The sequence below is a fragment of the Rutidosis leptorrhynchoides genome, chromosome 2, assembly GCF_046630445.1.
Source record: "Rutidosis leptorrhynchoides isolate AG116_Rl617_1_P2 chromosome 2, CSIRO_AGI_Rlap_v1, whole genome shotgun sequence".
Taxonomy (NCBI): Eukaryota; Viridiplantae; Streptophyta; class Magnoliopsida; order Asterales; family Asteraceae; genus Rutidosis; species Rutidosis leptorrhynchoides.
Window position 1 is genome coordinate 523,370,245 of NC_092334.1, and position 24,793 is coordinate 523,395,037.

Consider the following 24,793-nt stretch of genomic DNA (forward strand, 5'->3'; position numbering starts at 1 on the left):
GGGTCACTACAGTACCTACTCGTTAAATAAATTTCGTCCCGAAATTTTAAGCGATTGGAGGTGTTGGCTCATCTTCTGGAAATAAGTGTGGGTACTTCTTCTTCATCTGATCTTCTCGTTCCCAGGTGAACTCGGGTCCTCTACGAGTATTCCATCGAACCTTAACAATCGGTATCTTGTTTTGTTTAAGTCTCTTAACCTCACGATCCTTTATTTCAATGGGTTCTTCAATGAATTGAAGTTTTTCATTGATTTGGATTTCGTCCAACGGAATAGTGGGATCTTCTTTAGCAAAACATTTCTTCAAATTCGAGACGTGGAAAGTGTTATGTACAGCCGCGAGTTGTTGAGGTAACTCAAGTCGGTAAGCTACTGGTCCGACACGATCAATAATCTTGAATGGTCCAATATACCTTGGATTTAATTTCTCTCGTTTACCAAATCGAACAACACCTTTCCAAGGTGCAACCTTAAGCATGACCATCTCTCCAATTTCAAATTCTATATCTTTTCTTTTAATGTCAGCGTAGCTTTTTTGTCGACTTTGGGCGGTTTTCAACCGTTGTTGAATTTGGATGATCTTCTCAGTAGTTTCTTGTATTATCTCCGGACCCGTAATCTGTCTATCCCCCACTTCACTCCAACAAATCGGAGACCGGCACTTTCTACCATAAAGTGCTTCAAACGGAGCCATCTCAATGCTTGAATGGTAGCTATTGTTGTAGGAAAATTCTGCTAACGGTAGATGTCGATCCCAACTGTTTCTGAAATCAATAACACATGCTCGTAGCATGTATTCAAGCGTTTGTATTGTCCTTTCACTCTGCCCATCAGTTTGTGGATGATAGGCAGTACTCATGTCTAGACGAGTTCCTAATGCTTGCTGTAATGTCTGCCAGAATCTTGAAATAAATCTGCCATCCATATCAGAGATAATAGAGATTGGTATTCCATGTCTGGAGATGACTTCTTTCAAATATAGTCGTGCTAACTTCTCCATCTTGTCATCTTCTCTTATTGGCAGGAAGTGTGCTGATTTGGTGAGACGATCAACTATTACCTAAATAGTATCAAAACCACTTGCAGTCCTTGGCAATTTAGTGATGAAATTCATGGTAATGTTTTCCCATTTCCATTCCGGGATTTCGGGTTGTTGAAGTAGACCTGATGGTTTCTGATGCTCCGCTTTGACCTTAGAACACGTCAAACATTCCCCTACGTATTTAGCAACATCGGCTTTCATACCTGGCCACCAAAAATGTTTCTTGAGATCCTTGTACATCTTCCCCGTTCCAGGATGTATTGGGTATCTGGTTTTATGAGCTTCTCTAAGTACCATTTCTCTCATATCTCCAATTTTTGGTAACCAAATCCTTTCAGCCCTATACTGGGTTCCATCTTCGCGAATATTAAGATGTTTCTCCGATCCTTTGGGTATTTCATTCTTTAAATTTCCCTCTTTTAAAAGTCCTTGTTGCGCCTCCTTTATTTGAGTAGTAAGGTTATTGTGAATCATTATATTCATAGATTTTACTCGAATGGGTTCTCTGTCCTTTCTACTCAAGGCGTCGGCTACCACATTTGCCTTCCCCGGGTGGTAACGAATCTCAAAGTCATAATCATTCAACAATTCAATCCACCTACGCTGCCTTATGTTCAGTTGTTTCTGATTAAATATGTGTTGAAGACTTTTGTGGTCGGTATATATAATACTTTTGACCCCATATAAGTAGTGCCTCTAAGTCTTTAATGCAAAAACAACCGCGCCTAATTCAAATCATGCGTCGTATAATTTTGCTCGTGAATCTTCAATTGTCTAGACGCATAAGCAATTACCTTCGTTCGTTGCATTAATACACAACCGAGACCTTGCTTTGACGCGTCACAATATATCACAAAATCATCATTCCCTTCAGGCAATGACAATATAGGTGCCATAGTTAGCTTTTTCTTCAATAACTGAAACGCCTTCTCTTGTTCATCCTTCCATTCAAATTTCTTCCCTTTATGCATTAATGCAGTCAAGGGTTTTGCTATTTTGGAGAAATCTTGGATGAATCTTCTGTAGTAACCAGCCAATCCTAAAAATTGACGTATATGCTTCCGAGTTTTTGGGGTTTCCCACTTTTCAACGGTTTCTATCTTTGTCGGGTCCACCTAGATACCTTCTTTGTTCACTATGTGACCGAGGAATTGAACTTCTTCCAACCAAAATGCACACTTTGAAAACTTACCGTGCAGTTTTTCTTTCCTCAATACTTCTAGCACTTTTCTCAAATGTTCTTCGTGCTCTTGATCATTCTTTGAGTAAATAAGTATGTCATCGATGAAAACAATGACAAACTTGTCAAGATATGGCCCACACACTCGGTTCATAAGGTCCATGAACACCTCTGGTGCGTTAGTCAATCCAAACGGCATAACCATAAACTCGTAATGACCATAACGGGTCCTAAAAGCAGTTTTTGGAATATCATCCTCCTTTACTCACATTTGATGATATCCAGAACGTAAATCGATCTTCGAATAAATCGACGAGCCTTGTAGTTGATCAAATAAGTCGTCAATTCTCGGCAGTGGATAACAGTTTTTGATGGTAAGTTTGTTCAACTCTCTGTAGTCAATACACAACCTAAATGTACCATCTTTCTTCTTGACAAACAAAACAGGAGCTCCCCATGGTGATGTGCTTGGTCGAATGAAACCACGTTCTAATAGTTCTTGCAGTTAGCTTTACAGTTCTTTCATCTCGCTGGGTGCGAGTCTGTAAGGAGCACGAGCTATTGGTGCAGCTCCTGGTACAAGATCTATTTGAAATTCAACAGATCGATGTGGAGGTAGTCCCGGTAATTCTTTCGGAAATACATCGAGAAATTCTTTTGCGACAAAAACATCATTGATGCTCTTTTCTTCAGTTTGTACTTTCTCGACATGTGCTAGAACAGCATAGCAACCTTTTCTTATTAGTTTTTGTGCCTTCAAATTACTAATAAGATGTAGCTTCGTGTTGCCCTTTTCTCCGTACACCATTAAGGGTTCTCCTTCTTCTCGTATAATGCGAATTGCATTTTTATAACATACGATCTCTGCTTTCACCTTCTTCAGCCAGTCCATGCCAACTATTACATCAAAACTCCCTAACTCTACTGGTATCAAATCAATCTTAAATATTTCGCTACCCAGTTTAATTTCTCGATTTCGGCATATTTAATCTGCTGAAATTAATTTACCGTTTGCTAATTCGAGTAAAAATTTACTATCCAACGGCGTCAATGGACAACTTAATTTAGCACAAAAATCTCTACTCATATAGCTTCTATCCGCACCCAAATCAAATAAAACGTAAGAAGATTTATTGTCAATAAGAAACGTATCCGTAACAAGCTCTGGGTCTTCCTGTGCCTCTGCCGCATTAATATTGAAAACTCTTCGGCGGCCTTGTCCATTCGTGTTCTCCTGGTTCGGGCAATTTCTAATAATGTGGCTCGGTTTTCCACATTTATAACAAACTACATTGGCATAACTTGCTCCAACACTATTTGCTCCACCATTACTCGTTCCGACACCATTTGTTCCTTTCGTTCTATTAACCCCTGGTCCGTAGACCTCACACTTCGCCGTGCTATGACCATTTCTTTTACACTTGTTGCAAAATTTGGTGCAGAACCCCGAGTGATACTTTTCACACCTTTGGCATAGCTGCTTCTGATTATTTTTGTTGTTGCGGTTGTTATTATTGTTGGGATGATTGTTGTAGTTGCTGTTGTTGTTGTTGTTGTTGTTGTTGTTGGGCCGTTTGTTGTAGTTGCGATTGATGTTGCGATTGTTGGGATAGTTGTTGCGATTATTGTTGTAATTGCTGTTGTTGTATTGGTGATTTTTATCACCGTTTTCCTCCCACTTTCTTTTGACTTGCTTCACATTGGCCTCTTCAGCCGCCTGTTCTTTAATTCTTTCCTCAATCTGGTTCACTAGTTTGTGAGCCATTCTACATGCCTGTTGTATGGAGGCGGGCTCGTGTGAACTTATATCTTCTTGGATTCTTTCCGGTAATCCTTTTACAAACGCGTCGATCTTCTCTTCCTCATCTTCGAACGCTCCCAGACACAATAGGCACAATTCTGTGAATTGTCTTTCATACGTGGTAATATCAAATCCTTGGGTTCGTAACCCTCTAAGTTCTGTCTTGAGCTTATTGACCTCGATTCTGGGACGGTACTTGTCATTCATCAAGTGCTTGAATGCTGAACACGGTAGTGCGAAAGCATCATCTTCTCCCACTTGCTCTAGATAGGTATTCCACCATGTTAACGCAGTACCTGTGAAGGTATGCTAGCGTACTTCACTTTGTCCTCTTCAGTACGCTTACTTATGGCAAATACCGATTCGACCTTCTCAGTCCACCGTTTCAATCCGATTGGTCCTTCGGTTCCATCAAATTCCAAAGGTTTGCAGGCAATGAATTCTTTGTAGGTGCATCCTACATGATTTCCTATACTGCTAGATCCAAGGTTATTGTTGGTATGTAGCGCAGCCTGTACTGCGGCTATGTTTGAAGCAAGAAAGGCAAGAAATTCCTATTCGCTCATATTCAAGGTGTGTCGAGTAGTTGGTGCCATTTCCTTCAAAATAGTCAAATGAAACAAGTTAATCATATAGAATATTAAGAGTAGTCAATAGTATCTCGTAGCATAATATGAACTCATTTATAAAAGCTTTTTCTTCATATTAGCATTTTATAAGTTTAAATTCGGGTAGTACCTACCCGTTAAGTTCATACTTAGTAGCTAATATACAATTCAACTACTACAATTCTATATGAAAAACTGATTATAATAATATTTCGCGTTCAAACTTTTACACAATATTTTACAAACTTACAATACCGCTTATTTTACATATAGCATGAAATATAGCACACAATAAATTTGATACAAGATGGTTGTGAAGATAATTCTAGCTAGTACACAAGTCGTTCAACAAAGGCAATAAAGACACGTAATTCATAAGTCCAGAAACAAGTCATGCATTCTGGTTTTACTAGGACTACTTCCCATCCTTGGTCTTATGGAACATAACCGTTATGGACGTTGATAAGACAGCGTGTTGTAACGTCGTCAAAGGGACGAGGGTTACGTAATGTCCAACAGTCCTGTAACAATCTAAAAACCTCATTTCTTACCCCAATTACCGACTCTGTCACTTGTGGGAACGTTTTGTTTAATAGTTGTAGCCCGATGTTCTTGTTCTCACTTTGGTGAGAAGCGAACATTATTAACCCGTGAGCATAACATGCTTCTTTATGTTGCATGTTAGCCTCTTTTTCTAAATCACGAAGTCCTATATTCAGATATATTGAGTCAAAATAATTTCTTAACCCGTTGCGTAAAATAGCATTTGGGTTCCCCGCAATATATGCGTCAAAGTAAACACATCGTAACTTATGGATTTCCCATTGTGATATCCCCCATCTTTCGAACGAAAGCCTTTTATAAACCAAGGCATTCTTGGAACGTTCTTCGAATGTCTTACAAACTGATCTCGCCTTAAATAGTTGTGCCGAGGAATTCTGACCGACTCTAGACAAGATTTCATCAATCATGTCTCCAGGTAGGTCTCTTAAAATATTGGGTTGTCTATCCATTTTGTATTTTTATACTGTAAAAAATAGACAAGAGTTAGATTCATAAAAAAAAATACTTATTAATACAAGCAATTTTTACATATATCATAAAGCATAAGCACACTATATTACATATATTACACCACACGAATACAACAATCTTATTCCGACTCGCTCGTTTCTTCTTCTTCAGTTTTGGTTCGTTTTGCCAAGTTTCTAGGGATATATGATGTTCCCCTAATACGAGCCGTCGTTTTCCACATTGATTTAGAAAAACCTGGTGGTTTAGAGGTTCCCGGGTTATTGTCACAACTTAAGAAATACGGGTGTTGACGATACATATAAAGTTCATCGGGTTTGGAATCAAATTTCTCTATTTTTATGCCCTTTCTCTTATTGTTCTCTTTTGCCTTATTAAATTGTGTTGGGGTAATTTCTATAACATCATCGGAATCCTTTTCGGGATCCGATTCATCGGAGAATTGGTAATCCTCCCAATACTTTGCTTCCTTGGCAGAAACACCATTGACCATAATTAACTTTGGTCGGTTGGTTGAGGATTTCTTCTACTTAACCATTTTATTATTTCCCCCACTGGTTCTATTTCTTCTTCCCGTTCCGATTCTTCTTCCGGTTCCAATTCTTCTTCCGGTTCCGACTCTTCTTCCGGTTCCTCTTCGGGAACTTGTGAATCAGTCCACGAATCATTCCAATTTACATTTGACTCTTCATTATTATTAGATGAGTCAATGGGACTTGTTCTAGAGGTAGACATCTATCACATAATATCAAACACTTTAAGAGATTAATATATCACATAATATTCACATGTTAAAAATATATAGTTTCCAACAAAATTTGTTAAGCAATCATTTTTCAAGTAAACACGGTCGAAGTCCAGACTCACTAATGCATCCTAACAAACTCGATAAGACACACTAATGCAAAATTCTGGTTCTCTAAGACCAACGCTCAGATACCAACTGAAATGTCCCGTTCTTATTGATTAAAAACGTTCCATATTAATTGATTTCGTTGCTAGGTTTTGACCTCTATATGAGACGTTTTTCAAAGACTGCATTCATTTTAAAACAAACCAAACCTTTATTTCATACAAAAAGGCTTAAAAAGCTTTACGTAGATTATCAAATAATGATAATCTAAAATATCCTGTTTACACGCGACCATTATATAATGGTTTACAATACAAATATGTTACAACGAAATAAGTTTTCTTGAATGCAGTTTTTACACAATATCATACAAGCATGGTGAAATGTCCCGTTCTTATTGATTAAAAACGTTCCATATTAATTGATTTCGTTGCGAGGTTTTGACCTCTATATGAGACGTTTTTCAAAGACTGCATTCATTTTTAAAACAAACCATAACCTTTATTTCATAAATAAAGGTTTAAAAAGCTTTACGTAGATTATCAAATAATGATAATCTAAAATATCCTGTTTACACACGACCATTACATAATGGTTTACAATACAAATATGTTACATCGAAATCAGTTTCTTGAATGCAGTTTTTACACAATATCATACAAGCATGGACTCCAAATCTTGTCCTTATTTAAGTATGCGACAGCGGAAGCTCTTAATAATCACCTGAGAATAAACATGCTTAAAACGTCAACAAAAATGTTGGTGAGTTATAGGTTTAACCTATATATATCAAATCATAACAATAGACCACAAGATTTCATATTTCAATACACATCCCATACATAGAGATAAAAATCATTCATATGGTGAACACCTGGTAACCGACATTAACAAGATGCATATATAAGAATATCCCCATCATTCCGGGACACCCTTCGGATATGATATAAATTTCGAAGTACTAAAGCATCCGGTACTTTGGATGGGGTTTGTTAGGCCCAATAGATCTATCTTTAGGATTCGCGTCAATTAGGGTGTCTGTTCCCTAATTCTTAGATTACCAGACTTAATAAAAAAGGGGCATATTCGATTTCGATAATTCAACCATAGAATGTAGTTTCACGTACTTGTGTCTATTTTGTAAATCATTTATAAAACCTGCATGTATTCTCATCCCAAAAATATTAGATTTTAAAAGTGGGACTATAACTCACTTTCACAGATTTTTACTTCGTCGGGAAGTAAGACTTGGCCACTGGTTGATTCACGAACCTATAACAATATATACATATATATCAAAGTATGTTCAAAATATATTTACAACACTTTTAATATATTTTGATGTTTTAAGTTTATTAAGTCAGCTGTCCTCGTTAGTAACCTACAACTAGTTGTCCACAGTTAGATGTACAGAAATAAATCGATAAATATTATCTTGAATCAATCCACGACCCAGTGTATACGTATCTCAGTATTGATCACAACTCAAACTATATATATTTTGGAATCAACCTCAACCCTGTATAGCTAACTCCAACATTCACATATAGAGTGTCTATGGTTGTTCCGAAATATATATAGATGTGTCGACATGATAGGTCGAAACATTGTATACGTGTCTATGGTATCTCAAGATTACATAATATACAATACAAGTTGATTAAGTTATGGTTGGAATAGATTTGTTACCAATTTTCACGTAGCTAAAATGAGTAGTTTTTACCAATTTTGTTTTGCTCGCCATTTCTTCATTTCTAATCCTTTTTGAGTGATTTAAGCGGCCACGGTTTCGTATTGAACTTGAATTTATGAAACTAAACAGAAAAGATATAGGTTTATAGTCGTAAATACAAGTTACAAGTCGTTTTTGAAAGAGGTAGTCATTTCCGTCGAAAGAACGACATCTTGATAACTGTTTTGAAAAACATACTTTCACTTTGAGTTTAACCATGATTTTTGGATATGGTTTCATGTTCATAAGAAAAATCATTTTCCCAGAAGTATAGCTTTTAAATCAAAGTTTTTCATAGTTTTTAATTATCCAAACCAAAACAGCCCCCGGTTGTAACTACGACGGCGTAAATCCGGTTTTATGGTGTTTCCGGGTTTTAAATCATTAAGTTAGCATATCATATAGATATAGATCATGTGTATAGTTGATTTTAAAAGTGTAGTTAGAAGGATTAATTTTATTTGCGAACAAGTTTAAATTAACTAAACTATGTTCTAGTGATTACTAGTTTACCACTTCAAATATGATAGCTTTTTATGTATGAATCGAATGATGTTATGAATATCATTACTACCTTAAGTTCCTTGGATAAACCTACTGGAAAATAGAAAAATGGATCTAGCTTCAACGGATCCTTGGATGGCTCGAAGTTCTTGAAGCAGAATCATGACACGAAAACAAGTTCAAGTAAGATCATCACTTGAAATAAGATTGTTATAGTTATAGAAATTGAACCAAAGTTTGAATATGATTATTAACTTGTATAAGAATGATAACCTACTGTAAGAAACAAAGATTTCTTGAGGTTGGATGATCACCTTACAAGATTGGAAGTGAGCTAGCAAACTTGAAAGTATTCTTGATTTTATGTAACTAGAACTTGTAGAATTTATGAAGAACACTTAGAACTTGAAGTTAGAACTTGAGAGAGATCAATTAGATGAAGAAAATTGAAGAATGAAAGTGTTTGTATGTGTTTTTGGTCGTTGGTGTATGTATTAGATATAAAGGATATGTAATTTTGTTTTCATGTAAATAAGTCATGAATGATTACTCATATTTTTGTAATTTTATGAGATATTTCATGCTAGTTGCCAAATGATGGTTCCCACATGTGTTAGGTGACTCACATGGGCTACTAAGAGCTGATCATTGGAGTGTATATACCAATAGTACATACATCTAAAAGCTGTGTATTGTACGAGTACGAATACGAGTACATACGAGTAGAATTGTTGATGAAACTGAACGAGGATGTAATTGTAAACATTTTTGTTAAGTAGAAGTATTTTGATAAGTGTCTTGAAGTCTTTCAAAAGTTTATGAATACATATTAAAACACTACATGTATATAAATTTTAACTGAGTCGTTAAGTCATCGTTAGTCGTTACATGTAAGTGTTGTTTTGAAACCTTTAGGTTAACGATCTTGTTAAATGTTGTTAACCCAATGTTTATAATATCAAATGAGATTTTGAATTATTATATTATCATGATAATATGATGTATGAATATCTCTTAATATGATATATATACATTAAATGTCGTTACAACGATAATCGTTACATATATGTCTCGTTTCAAAATCATTAAGTTAGTAGTCTTGCTTTTACATATGTAGTTCATTGTTAATATACTTAATGATATGTTTACTTATCATAATATCATGTTAACTATATATATATATCCATATATATGTCATCATATAGTTTTTTACAAGTTTTAACGTTCGTGAATCACCGGTCAACTTAGGTGGTCAATTGTCTATATGAAACCTATTTCAATTAATCAAGTCTTAACAAGTTTGATTGCTTAACATGTTGGAAACATTTAATCATGTAAATATAGTTTTCATTAAACATATAATCATAGAAAGGTTCGGAAAAGTTCGGGTCACTACAGTACCTACTCGTTAAATAAATTTCGTCCCGAAATTTTAAGCGATTGGAGGTGTTGGCTCATCTTCTGGAAATAAGTGTGGGTACTTCTTCTTCATCTGATCTTCTCGTTCCCAGGTGAACTCGGGTCCTCTACGAGTATTCCATCGAACCTTAACAATCGGTATCTTGTTTTGTTTAAGTCTCTTAACCTCACGATCCTTTATTTCAATGGGTTCTTCAATGAATTGAAGTTTTTCATTGATTTGGATTTTGTCCAACGGAATAGTGGGATCTTCTTTAGCAAAACATTTCTTCAAATTCGAGACGTGGAAAGTGTTATGTACAGCCGCGAGTTGTTGAGGTAACTCAAGTCGGTAAGCTACTGGTCCGACACGATCAATAATCTTGAATGGTCCAATATACCTTGGATTTAATTTCTCTCGTTTACCAAATCGAACAACACCTTTCCAAGGTGCAACCTTAAGCATGACCATCTCTCCAATTTCAAATTCTATATCTTTTCTTTTAATGTCAGCGTAGCTTTTTTGTCGACTTTGGGCGGTTTTCAACCGTTGTTGAATTTGGATGATCTTCTCAGTAGTTTCTTGTATTATCTCCGGACCCGTAATCTGTCTATCCCCCACTTCACTCCAACAAATCGGAGACCGGCACTTTCTACCATAAAGTGCTTCAAACGGAGCCATCTCAATGCTTGAATGGTAGCTATTGTTGTAGGAAAATTCTGCTAACGGTAGATGTCGATCCCAACTGTTTCTGAAATCAATAACACATGCTCGTAGCATGTATTCAAGCGTTTGTATTGTCCTTTCACTCTGCCCATCAGTTTGTGGATGATAGGTAGTACTCATGTCTAGATGAGTTCCTAATGCTTGCTGTAATGTCTGCCAGAATCTTGAAATAAATCTGCCATCCATATCAGAGATAATAGAGATTGGTATTCCATGTCTGGAGATGACTTCTTTCAAATATAGTCGTGCTAACTTCTCCATCTTGTCATCTTCTCTTATTGGCAGGAAGTGTGCTGATTTGGTGAGACGATCAACTATTACCTAAATAGTATCAAAACCACTTGCAGTCCTTGGCAATTTAGTGATGAAATTCATGGTAATGTTTTCCCATTTCCATTCCGGGATTTCGGGTTGTTGAAGTAGACCTGATGGTTTCTGATGCTCCGCTTTGACCTTAGAACACGTCAAACATTCCCCTACGTATTTAGCAACATCGGCTTTCATACCTGGCCACCAAAAATGTTTCTTGAGATCCTTGTACATCTTCCCCGTTCCAGGATGTATTGGGTATCTGGTTTTATGAGCTTCTCTAAGTACCATTTCTCTCATATCTCCAATTTTTGGTAACCAAATCCTTTCAGCCCTATACTGGGTTCCATCTTCGCGAATATTAAGATGTTTCTCCGATCCTTTGGGTATTTCATTCTTTAAATTTCCCTCTTTTAAAAGTCCTTGTTGCGCCTCCTTTATTTGAGTAGTAAGGTTATTGTGAATCATTATATTCATAGATTTTACTCGAATGGGTTCTCTGTCCTTTCTACTCAAGGCGTCGGCTACCACATTTGCCTTCCCCGGGTGGTAACGAATCTCAAAGTCATAATCATTCAACAATTCAATCCACCTACGCTGCCTTATGTTCAGTTGTTTCTGATTAAATATGTGTTGAAGACTTTTGTGGTCGGTATATATAATACTTTTGACCCCATATAAGTAGTGCCTCTAAGTCTTTAATGCAAAAACAACCGCGCCTAATTCAAATCATGCGTCGTATAATTTTGCTCGTGAATCTTCAATTGTCTAGACGCATAAGCAATTACCTTCGTTCGTTGCATTAATACACAACCGAGACCTTGCTTTGACGCGTCACAATATATCACAAAATCATCATTCCCTTCAGGCAATGACAATATAGGTGCCATAGTTAGCTTTTTCTTCAATAACTGAAACGCCTTCTCTTGTTCATCCTTCCATTCAAATTTCTTCCCTTTATGCATTAATGCAGTCAAGGGTTTTGCTATTTTGGAGAAATCTTGGATGAATCTTCTGTAGTAACCAGCCAATCCTAAAAATTGACGTATATGCTTCCGAGTTTTTGGGGTTTCCCACTTTTCAACGGTTTCTATCTTTGTCGGGTCCACCTGGATACCTTCTTTGTTCACTATGTGACCGAGGAATTGAACTTCTTCCAACCAAAATGCACACTTTGAAAACTTACCGTGCAGTTTTTCTTTCCTCAATACTTCTAGCACTTTTCTCAAATGTTCTTCGTGCTCTTGATCATTCTTTGAGTAAATAAGTATGTCATCGATGAAAACAATGACAAACTTGTCAAGATATGGCCCACACACTCGGTTCATAAGGTCCATGAACACCTCTGGTGCGTTAGTCAATCCAAACGGCATAACCATAAACTCGTAATGACCATAACGGGTCCTAAAAGCAGTTTTTGGAATATCATCCTCCTTTACTCACATTTGATGATATCCAGAACGTAAATCGATCTTCGAATAAATCGACGAGCCTTGTAGTTGATCAAATAAGTCGTCAATTCTCGGCAGTGGATAACAGTTTTTGATGGTAAGTTTGTTCAACTCTCTGTAGTCAATACACAACCTAAATGTACCATCTTTCTTCTTGACAAACAAAACAGGAGCTCCCCATGGTGATGTGCTTGGTCGAATGAAACCACGTTCTAATAGTTCTTGCAGTTAGCTTTACAGTTCTTTCATCTCGCTGGGTGCGAGTCTGTAAGGAGCACGAGCTATTGGTGCAGCTCCTGGTACAAGATCTATTTGAAATTCAACAGATCGATGTGGAGGTAGTCCCGGTAATTCTTTCGGAAATACATCGAGAAATTCTTTTGCGACAAAAACATCATTGATGCTCTTTTCTTCAGTTTGTACTTTCTCGACATGTGCTAGAACAGCATAGCAACCTTTTCTTATTAGTTTTTGTGCCTTCAAATTACTAATAAGATGTAGCTTCGTGTTGCCCTTTTCTCCGTACACCATTAAGGGTTCTCCTTCTTCTCGTATAATGCGAATTGCATTTTTATAACATACGATCTCTGCTTTCACCTTCTTCAGCCAGTCCATGCCAACTATTACATCAAAACTCCCTAACTCTACTGGTATCAAATCAATCTTAAATATTTCGCTACCCAGTTTAATTTCTCGATTTCGGCATATTTAATCTGCTGAAATTAATTTACCGTTTGCTAATTCGAGTAAAAATTTACTATCCAACGGCGTCAATGGACAACTTAATTTAGCACAAAAATCTCTACTCATATAGCTTCTATCCGCACCCAAATCAAATAAAACGTAAGAAGATTTATTGTCAATAAGAAACGTATCCGTAACAAGCTCTGGGTCTTCCTGTGCCTCTGCCGCATTAATATTGAAAACTCTTCGGCGGCCTTGTCCATTCGTGTTCTCCTGGTTCGGGCAATTTCTAATAATGTGGCTCGGTTTTCCACATTTATAACAAACTACATTGGCATAACTTGCTCCAACACTATTTGCTCCACCATTACTCGTTCCGACACCATTTGTTCCTTTCGTTCTATTAACCCCTGGTCCGTAGACCTCACACTTCGCCGTGCTATGACCATTTCTTTTACACTTGTTGCAAAATTTGGTGCAGAACCCCGAGTGATACTTTTCACACCTTTGGCATAGCTGCTTCTGATTATTTTTGTTGTTGCGGTTGTTATTATTGTTGGGATGATTGTTGTAGTTGCTGTTGTTGTTGTTGTTGTTGTTGTTGTTGGGCCGTTTGTTGTAGTTGCGATTGATGTTGCGATTGTTGGGATAGTTGTTGCGATTATTGTTGTAATTGCTGTTGTTGTATTGGTGATTTTTATCACCGTTTTCCTCCCACTTTCTTTTGACTTGCTTCACATTGGCCTCTTCAGCCGCCTGTTCTTTAATTCTTTCCTCAATCTGGTTCACTAGTTTGTGAGCCATTCTACATGCCTGTTGTATGGAGGCGGGCTCGTGTGAACTTATATCTTCTTGGATTCTTTCCGGTAATCCTTTTACAAACGCGTCGATCTTCTCTTCCTCATCTTCGAACGCTCCCAGACACAATAGGCACAATTCTGTGAATTGTCTTTCATACGTGGTAATATCAAATCCTTGGGTTCGTAACCCTCTAAGTTCTGTCTTGAGCTTATTGACCTCGATTCTGGGACGGTACTTGTCATTCATCAAGTGCTTGAATGCTGAACACGGTAGTGCGAAAGCATCATCTTCTCCCACTTGCTCTAGATAGGTATTCCACCATGTTAACGCAGTACCTGTGAAGGTATGCTAGCGTACTTCACTTTGTCCTCTTCAGTACGCTTACTTATGGCAAATACCGATTCGACCTTCTCAGTCCACCGTTTCAATCCGATTGGTCCTTCGGTTCCATCAAATTCCAAAGGTTTGCAGGCAATGAATTCTTTGTAGGTGCATCCTACATGATTTCCTATACTGCTAGATCCAAGGTTATTGTTGGTATGTAGCGCAGCCTGTACTGCGGCTATGTTTGAAGCAAGAAAGGCAAGAAATTCCTATTCGCTCATATTCAAGGTGTGTCGAGTAGTTGGTGCCATTTCCTTCAAAATAGTCAAATGAAACAAGTTAATCATATAGAATATTAAGAGTAGTCAATAGTATCTCGTAGCATAATATGAACTCATTTATAAAAGCTTTTTCTTCATATTAGCATTTTATAAGTTTAAATTCGGGTAGTACCTACCCGTTAAGTTCATACTTAGTAGCTAATATACAATTCAACTACTACAATTCTATATGAAAAACTGATTATAATAATATTTCGCGTTCAAACTTTTACACAATATTTTACAAACTTACAATACCGCTTATTTTACATATAGCATGAAATATAGCACACAATAAATTTGATACAAGATGGTTGTGAAGATAATTCTAGCTAGTACACAAGTCGTTCAACAAAGGCAATAAAGACACGTAATTCATAAGTCCAGAAACAAGTCATGCATTCTGGTTTTACTAGGACTACTTCCCATCCTTGGTCTTATGGAACATAACCGTTATGGACGTTGATAAGACAGCGTGTTGTAACGTCGTCAAAGGGACGAGGGTTACGTAATGTCCAACAGTCCTGTAACAATCTAAAAACCTCATTTCTTACCCCAATTACCGACTCTGTCACTTGTGGGAACGTTTTGTTTAATAGTTGTAGCCCGATGTTCTTGTTCTCACTTTGGTGAGAAGCGAACATTATTAACCCGTGAGCATAACATGCTTCTTTATGTTGCATGTTAGCCTCTTTTTCTAAATCACGAAGTCCTATATTCGGATATATTGAGTCAAAATAATTTCTTAACCCGTTGCGTAAAATAGCATTTGGGTTCCCCGCAATATATGCGTCAAAGTAAACACATCGTAACTTATGGATTTCCCATTGTGATATCCCCCATCTTTCGAACGAAAGCCTTTTATAAACCAAGGCATTCTTGGAACGTTCTTCGAATGTCTTACAAACTGATCTCGCCTTAAATAGTTGTGCCGAGGAATTCTGACCGACTCTAGACAAGATTTCATCAATCATGTCTCCAGGTAGGTCTCTTAAAATATTGGGTTGTCTATCCATTTTGTATTTTTATACTGTAAAAAATAGACAAGAGTTAGATTCATAAAAAAAAATACTTATTAATACAAGCAATTTTTACATATATCATAAAGCATAAGCACACTATATTACATATATTACACCACACGAATACAACAATCTTATTCCGACTCGCTCGTTTCTTCTTCTTCAGTTTTGGTTCGTTTTGCCAAGTTTCTAGGGATATATGATGTTCCCCTAATACGAGCCGTCGTTTTCCACATTGATTTAGAAAAACCTGGTGGTTTAGAGGTTCCCGGGTTATTGTCACAACTTAAGAAATACGGGTGTTGACGATACATATAAAGTTCATCGGGTTTGGAATCAAATTTCTCTATTTTTATGCCCTTTCTCTTATTGTTCTCTTTTGCCTTATTAAATTGTGTTGGGGTAATTTCTATAACATCATCGGAATCCTTTTCGGGATCCGATTCATCGGAGAATTGGTAATCCTCCCAATACTTTGCTTCCTTGGCAGAAACACCATTGACCATAATTAACTTTGGTCGGTTGGTTGAGGATTTCTTCTACTTAACCATTTTATTATTTCCCCCACTGGTTCTATTTCTTCTTCCCGTTCCGATTCTTCTTCCGGTTCCAATTCTTCTTCCGGTTCCGACTCTTCTTCCGGTTCCTCTTCGGGAACTTGTGAATCAGTCCACGAATCATTCCAATTTACATTTGACTCTTCATTATTATTAGATGAGTCAATGGGACTTGTTCTAGAGGTAGACATCTATCACATAATATCAAACACTTTAAGAGATTAATATATCACATAATATTCACATGTTAAAAATATATAGTTTCCAACAAAATTTGTTAAGCAATCATTTTTCAAGTAAACACGGTCGAAGTCCAGACTCACTAATGCATCCTAACAAACTCGATAAGACACACTAATGCAAAATTCTGGTTCTCTAAGACCAACGCTCAGATACCAACTGAAATGTCCCGTTCTTATTGATTAAAAACGTTCCATATTAATTGATTTCGTTGCTAGGTTTTGACCTCTATATGAGACGTTTTTCAAAGACTGCATTCATTTTAAAACAAACCAAACCTTTATTTCATACAAAAAGGCTTAAAAAGCTTTACGTAGATTATCAAATAATGATAATCTAAAATATCCTGTTTACACGCGACCATTATATAATGGTTTACAATACAAATATGTTACAACGAAATAAGTTTTCTTGAATGCAGTTTTTACACAATATCATACAAGCATGGTGAAATGTCCCGTTCTTATTGATTAAAAACGTTCCATATTAATTGATTTCGTTGCGAGGTTTTGACCTCTATATGAGACGTTTTTCAAAGACTGCATTCATTTTTAAAACAAACCATAACCTTTATTTCATAAATAAAGGTTTAAAAAGCTTTACGTAGATTATCAAATAATGATAATCTAAAATATCCTGTTTACACACGACCATTACATAATGGTTTACAATACAAATATGTTACATCGAAATCAGTTTCTTGAATGCAGTTTTTACACAATATCATACAAGCATGGACTCCAAATCTTGTCCTTATTTAAGTATGCGACAGCGGAAGCTCTTAATAATCACCTGAGAATAAACATGCTTAAAACGTCAACAAAAATGTTGGTGAGTTATAGGTTTAACCTATATATATCAAATCATAACAATAGACCACAAGATTTCATATTTCAATACACATCCCATACATAGAGATAAAAATCATTCATATGGTGAACACCTGGTAACCGACATTAACAAGATGCATATATAAGAATATCCCCATCATTCCGGGACACCCTTCGGATATGATATAAATTTCGAAGTACTAAAGCATCCGGTACTTTGGATGGGGTTTGTTAGGCCCAATAGATCTATCTTTAGGATTCGCGTCAATTAGGGTGTCTGTTCCCTAATTCTTAGATTACCAGACTTAATAAAAAAGGGGCATATTCGATTTCGATAATTCAACCATAGAATGTAGTTTCACGTACTTGTGTCTATTTTGTAAATCATTTATAAAACCTGCATGTATTCTCATCCCAAAAATATTAGATTTTAAAAGTGGGACTATAACTCACTTTCACAGATTTTTACTTCGTCGGGAAGTAAGACTTGGCCACTGGTTGATTCACGAACCTATAACAATATATACATATATATCAAAGTATGTTCAAAATATATTTACAACACTTTTAATATATTTTGATGTTTTAAGTTTATTAAGTCAGCTGTCCTCGTTAGTAACCTACAACTAGTTGTCCACAGTTAGATGTACAGAAATAAATCGATAAATATTATCTTGAATCAATCCACGACCCAGTGTATACGTATCTCAGTATTGATCACAACTCAAACTATATATATTTTGGAATCAACCTCAACCCTGTATAGCTAACTCCAACATTCACATATAGAGTGTCTATGGTTGTTCCGAAATATATATAGATGTGTCGACATGATAGGTCGAAACATTGTATACGTGTCTATGGTATCTCAAGATTACATAATATACAATACAAGTTGATTAAGTTATGGTTGGAATAGATTTGTTACCAATTTTCACGTAGCTAAAATGAGAAAAATTATCCAATCTTGTTTTACCCATAACTTCTTCATTTTAAATCCGTTTTGAGTGAATCAAATTGCTATGGTTTCATATTGAACTCTATTTTATGAATCTAAACAGAAAAGTATAGGTTTATAGTCAGAAAAATAAGTTACAAGTCGTTTTTATAAAGGTAGTCATTTCAGTCGAAAGAACGACGTCTAGATGACCATTTTAGAAAACATACTTCCACTTTGAGTTTAATCATAATTTTTGGATATAGTTTCATGTTCATAATAAAAATCATTTTCTCAGAATAAAAACTTTAAAATCAAAGTTTATCATAGTTTTTAATTAACTAACCCAAAACAGCCCGCGGTGTTACTACGACGGCGTAAATCCGGTTTTACGGTGTTTTTCGTGTTTCCAGGTTTTAAATCATTAAGTTAGCATATCATATAGATATAGAACATGTGTTTAGTTGATTTTAAAAGTCAAGTTAGAAGGATTAACTTTTGTTTGCGAACAAGTTTAGAATTAACTAAACTATGTTCTAGTGATTACAAGTTTAAACCTTCGAATAAGATAGCTTTATATGTAGGAATCGAATGATGTTATGAACATCATTACTACCTTAAGTTCCTTGGATAAACCTACTGGAAAAGAGAAAAATAGATCTCGCTTCAATGGATCCTTGGATGGCTCGAAGTTCTTGAAGCAGAATCATGACACGAAAACAAGTTCAAGTAAGATCATCACTTGAAATAAGATTGTTATAGTTATAGAAATTGAACCAAAGTTTGAATATGATTATTACCTTGTATTAGAATGATAACCTACTGTAAGAAACAAAGATTTCTTGAGGTTGGATGATCACCTTACAAGATTGGAAGTGAGCTAGCAAACTTGAAAGTATTCTTGATTTTATGAAACTAGAACTTTTGGAATTTATGAAGAACACTTAGAACTTGAAGATAGAACTTGAGAGAGATCAATTAGATGAAGAAAATTGAAGAATGAAAGTGTTTGTAGGTGTTTTTGGTCGTTGGTGTATGGATTAGATATAAAGGATATGTTATTTTGTTTTCATGTAAATAAGTCATGAATGATTACTCATATTTTTGTAATTTTATGAGATATTTCATGCTAGTTGCCAAATGATGGTTCCCACATGTGTTAGGTGACTCACATGGGCTGCTAAGAGCTGATCATTGGAGTGTATATACCAATAGTACATACATCTAAAAGCTGTGTATTGTACGAGTACGAATACGGGTGCATACGAGTAGAATTGTTGATGAAACTGAACGAGGATGTAATTGTAAGCATTTTTGTTAAGTAGAAGTATTTTGATAAGTGTATTGAAGTCTTTCAAAAGTGTATAAATACATATTAAAACACTACATGTATATACATTTTAACTGAGTCGTTAAGTCATCGTTAGTCGTTACATGTAAGTGTTGTTTTGAAACTTTTAGGTTAACGATCTTGTTAAATGTTATTAACCTAATGTTTATAATATCAAATGAGATTTTAAATTATTATATTATCATGATATTATCATGTATGAATATCTCTTAATATGATATATATATACATTAAATGTCTTTACAACGATAATCGTTACATATATGTCTCGTTTAAAAATCATTAAGTTAGTAGTCTTGTTTTTACATATGTAGTTCATTGTTAATATACTTAATGATATGTTTACTTATCATAGTATCATGTTAACTATATATATATCCATATATACGTCATCATATAGTTTTTACAAGTTTTAACGTTCGTGAATCACCGGTCAACTTGGGTGGTCAATTGTCTATATGAAACATATTTCAATTAATCAAGTCTTAACAAGTTTGATTGCTTAACATGTTGGAAACATTTAATCATGTAAATATCAATCTCAATTAATATATATAAACATGGAAAAGTTCGGGTCACTACAGTACCTACCCGTTAAATAAATTTCGTCCCTAAATTTTAAGCTGTTGAAGGTGTTGACGAATCTTCTGGAAATAGATGCGGGTATTTCTTCTTCATCTGATCTTCATGCTCCCAGGTGAACTCGGGTCCTCTACGAGCATTCCATCGAACCTTAACAATTGGTATCTTGTTTTGCTTAAGTCTTTTAACCTCACGATCCATTATTTCGACGGGTTCTTCGATGAATTGAAGTTTTTCGTTGATTTGGATTTCATCTAACGGAATAGTGAGATCTTCTTTAGCAAAACATTTCTTTAAATTCGAGACGTGGAAAGTGTTATGTACAGCCGCGAGTTGTTGAGGTCACTCTAGTCGGTAAGCTACTGGTCCGATACGATCAATAATCTTGAATGGTCCAATATACCTTGGATTTAATTTCCCTCGTTTACCAAATCGAACAACGCCTTTCCAAGGTGCAACTTTAAGCATGACCATCTCTCCAATTTCAAATTCTATATCTTTTCTTTTAATGTCAGCGTAGCTCTTTTGTCGACTTTGGGCGGTTTTCAACCGTTGTTGAATTTGGATGATCTTCTCGGTAGTTTCTTGTATAATCTCCGGACCCGTAATCTGTCTATCCCCCACTTCACTCCAACAAATTGGAGACCTGCACTTTCTACCATAAAGTGCTTCAAACGGCGCCATCTCAATGCTTGAATGGTAGCTGTTGTTGTAGGAAAATTCTGCTAACGGTAGATGTCGATCCCAACTGTTTCCGAAATCAATAACACATGCTCGTAGCATGTCTTCAAGCGTTTGTATCGTCCTTTCGCTCTGCCCATCAGTTTGTGGATGATAGGCAGTACTCATGTCTAGACGAGTTCCTAATGCTTGCTGTAATGTCTGCCAGAATCTTGAAATAAATCTGCCATCCCTATCAGAGATAATAGAGATTGGTATTCCATGTCTGGAGATGACTTCCTTCAAATACAGTCGTGCTAACTTCTCCATCTTGTCATCTTCTCTTATTGGCAAGAAGTGTGCTGATTTGGTGAGACGGTTAACTATTACCCAAATAGTATCAAAACCACTTGCAGTCCTTGGCAATTTAGTGATGAAATCCATGGTAATGTTTTCCCATTTCCATTCCGGGATTTCGGGTTGTTGAAGTAGACCTGATGGTTTCTGATGCTCAGCTTTGACCTTAGAACACGTCAAACATTCTCCTACGTATTTAGCAACATCGGCTTTCATACCCGGCCACCAAAAATGTTTCTTGAGATCCTTGTACATCTTCCCCGTTCCAGGATGTATTGAGTATCTGGTTTTATGAGCTTCTCTAAGTACCATTTCTCTCATATCTCCAAATTTTGGTACCCAAATCCTTTCAGCCCTATACCGGGTTCCATCTTCCCAAATATTAAGATGCTTCTCAAATCCTTTGGGTATTTCATCCTTTAAATTTCCCTCTTTTAAAACTCCTTGTTGCGCCTCCTTTATTTGAGTAGTAATGTTATTATGAATCATTATATTCATAGATTTTACTCGAATGGGTTCTCTGTCCTTCCTGCTCAAGGCATCGGCTACCACATTTTCCTTCCCCGGGTGGTAACGAATCTCAAAGTCGTAATCATTCAATAATTCAATCCACCTACGCTGCCTCATATTCAGTTGTTTCTGATTAAATATGTGTTGAAGACTTTTGTGGTCGGTATATATAATACTTTTGACCCCATATAAGTAGTGCCTCCAAGTCTTTAATGCAAAAACAACCGCGCCTAATTCCAAATCATGCGTCGTATAATTTTGTTCGTGAATCTTCAATTGTCTAGACGCATAAGCAATCACCTTCGTTCGTTGCATTAATACACAACCGAGACCTTGCTTTGATGCATCACAATAAATCACAAAATCATCATTCCCTTCAGGCAATGACAATATAGGTGCCGTAGTTAGCTTTTTCTTCAATAACTGAAACGCTTTCTCTTGTTCATCATTCCATTCAAATTTCTTCCCTTTATGCGTTAATGCAGTCAAGGGTTTTGCTATTCTGGAAAAGTCTTGGATGAACCTTCTGTAGTAACCAGCTAGTCCTAAAAACTGGCGTATGTGTTTCGGAGTTTTCGGGGTTTCCCACTTTTCAACAGTTTCTATCTTTGCCGGATCCACCTTAATACCTTCTTTGTTCACTATGTGACCGAGGAATTGAACTTCTTCCAACCAAAATGCACACTTTGAAAACTTAGCGTACAATTCTTCCTTCCTCAATACTTCTAACACCTTTCTCAAATGTTCACCGTGTTCTTGGTCATTCTTTGAGTAAATAAGTATGTCATCAATGAAAACAATGACAAACTTGTCAAGGTATGGTCCACACACTCGGTTCATAAGGTCCATGAACACAGCTGGTGCATTAGTTAAACCAAACGGCATGACCATAAACTCGTAATGACCGTAACGTGTTCTGAAAGCAGTCTTTGGAATATCATCTTCTTTCACCCGCATTTGATGATACCCGGAACGTAAGTCAATCTTTGAATAAACAGACGAGCCTTGTAGTTGATCAAATAAGTCATCGATTCTCGGTAGTGGGTAGCGGTTCTTGATGGTAAGTTTGTTCAACTCTCGGTAGTCGATACACAACCTGAATGTACCATCTTTCTTCTTGACAAACAAAACAGGAGCTCCCCACGGTGATGTGCTTGGTCGAATGAAACCACGCTCTAAAAGTTCTTGTAATTGGCTTTGTAGTTCTTTCATCTCGCTGGGTGCGAGTCTGTAAGGAGCACGAGCTATTGGTGCAGCTCCTGGTACAAGATCTATTTGAAATTCAACGGATCGATGTGGGGGTAATCCCGGTAATTCTTTCGGAAATACATCAGGAAATTCTTTTGCGACGGGAACATCATTGATGCTCTTTTCTTCAGTTTGTACTTTCTCGACGTGTGCTAGAACAGCATAACAACCTTTTCTTATTAGTTTTTGTGCCTTCAAATTACTAATAAGATGTAGCTTCGTGTTGCCCTTTTCTCCGTACACCATTAAGGGTTTTCCTTTTTCTCGTATAATGCGAATTGCATTTTTGTAACAAACGATCTCTGCTTTCACTTCTTTCAACCAGTCCATACCGATTATCACATCAAAACTCCCTAACTCTACTGGTATTAAATCAATCTTAAATGTTTCGCTAACCAGTTTAATTTCTCGATTCCGACATATATTATCTACTGAAATTAATTTACCATTTGCTAATTCGAGTAAAAATTTACTATCCAAAGGCGTCAATGGACAACTTAATTTAGCACAAAAATCTCTACTCATATAGCTTCTATCTGCACCCGAATCAAATAAAACGTAAGCAGATTTATTGTCAATAAGAAACGTACCCGTAACAAGCTCCGGGTCTTCCTGTGCCTCTGCCGCATTAATATTGAAAACTCTTCCACGGCCTTGTCCATTCGTGTTCTCCTGGTTCGGGCAATTTCTAATAATGTGGCCCGGTTTTCCACATTTATAACAAACTACATTGGCATAACTTGCTCCGACACTACTTGCTCCGCCATTACTCGTTCCGACACCATTTGTTCCTTTCGTTCTATTAACCCCTGGTCCGTAGACCTCACACTTCGCCGCGCTATGACCATTTCTTTTACACTTGTTGCAAAATTTAGTGCAGAACCCCGAGTGATTCTTTTCACACCTTTGGCATAGCTGCTTCTGATTGTTGTTGCTGTTGCGGTTATTATTGTTGTTGGGATGATTGTTGTAGTTGCTGTTGTTGTTGTTGTTGGGCCGTTTGTTGTAGTTGCGATTGATGTTGCGATTGTTGGGATAATTGTTGCGATTATTGTTGTAATTGCTGTTGTTGTTGTATTGGTGATTCTTATCACCGTTTTCCTCCCACTTTCTTTTGACTTGCTTCACATTGGCCTCTTCAGCAGTCTGTTCTTTAATTCTTTCTTCAATTTGGTTCACGAGTTTGTGAGCCATTCTACATGCCTGTTGTATGGAGGCGGGCTCGTGTGAACTTATATCTTCTTGGATTCTTTCCGATAATCCTTTCACAAACGCGTCGATCTTCTCTTCCTCATCTTCGAATGCTCCCGGACACAATAGGCACAATTCTGTGAATCGACGTTCATACGTGGTAATATCAAATCCTTGGGTTCGTAACCCTCTAAGTTCTGTCTTGAGCTTATTGACCTCGGTTCTGGGACGGTACTTCTCGTTCATCAAGTGCTTGAATGCTGACCACGGTAGTGCGTACGCATCGTCTTGTCCCACTTGCTCTAGATAGGTATTCCACCATGTTAACGCAGAACCTGTAAAGGTATGCGTAGCGTACTTCACTTTGTCCTCTTCAGTACACTTACTTATGGCAAACACCGATTCGACCTTCTCGGTCCACCGTTTCAATCCGATCGGTCCTTCGGTTCCATCAAATTCCAAAGGTTTGCAGGCAGTGAATTCTTTGTAGGTGCATCCTACACGATTTCCTGTACTGCTAGATCCAAGGTTATTGTTGGTAT